Below are 1029 nucleotides of genomic sequence, written 5' to 3' on the forward strand. Positions count from 1 at the left end.
ATCATACGGATGTCTTAAAACCTTCAACTTCTGCTTTTAAAATTTAATATACCTTTCCATTTCCAACATCGCATTTAATGGCTACCAACCAACAAAATTTTAGGTACTCGGGATTGGGAGTTCTTTGCCCCCAATTCTTCATATTAAATTGAAAATTAACCAGTCCAGGGTTAACCTCCTAAGGATGTGTACTCACGAACCACTATGGCATCAAAAGGAACAGTTGTGAAGGGTGGTTAGGTATCCGTGTGTGAGCATGTGTGTGTCTGTGTGTGATACTTCACAGTGGCGAACTGAGCTGAGGGTATAAAAAGGTGTAGACTCCACACCCCTGCCAAGAACCAAGGGCCAAGAGCCGGCCAAGGGCCAAGGGCCGGGGTTGGAGATCCCCACGGTGCTATTGACAACTCCAAATTCAATCTCACTTTCCACATAATTCTGAAGCTATCTTTTTCGAGGGAAAGGGGTAAATAGATATTTATTTTATTTAATAGTTTGTTTGCTTTCTTAACTTTAGATTATCTTAGCATATGGTAGAGGTGTGGTCCTTCATTTATACTTGAAACATATACCAATATGTTTGGAGCAGGCCTGAAAATACATACAGAGGGTACCAAAAAAAATGTATACATATTTTAATACTCTATACGTACTGATGACAAAAGAAGACTACAAGTCACATTTGAGTACCTCCCATTGCAAAAGTCAAATGTGACTTTTTTACAGTTTTAATACAGTTTCTTCTTCGCTTAGAAAGTGCATACCTTTTTGGCACCCTCTGTGTTATACATCTTTGAAGTTTCTAGAATGTGCTTCAGCCTTCTGAGTAGCTGGGAGTACTGGTACCCACCACAACGCCTGGCTATTTTTAGAGATGGGTCCTCACTCTGGCTCAGGCTGGTCAAACTTGTAAGCTCAGGCACTCCACCTGCCTCAGCCTTCCAAGTGCTGGGATTACAGGCATGAGCCACCATGCCTGGCCCGAGAATGTGTATTTCTTTTGTATAATAATTTATCTTTCTATATGAA

Source organism: Otolemur garnettii, unplaced genomic scaffold (genome assembly GCF_000181295.1).
Source record: "Otolemur garnettii isolate 467f Iridium unplaced genomic scaffold, OtoGar3 scaffold00236, whole genome shotgun sequence".
Classification (NCBI taxonomy): Eukaryota; Metazoa; Chordata; class Mammalia; order Primates; family Galagidae; genus Otolemur; species Otolemur garnettii.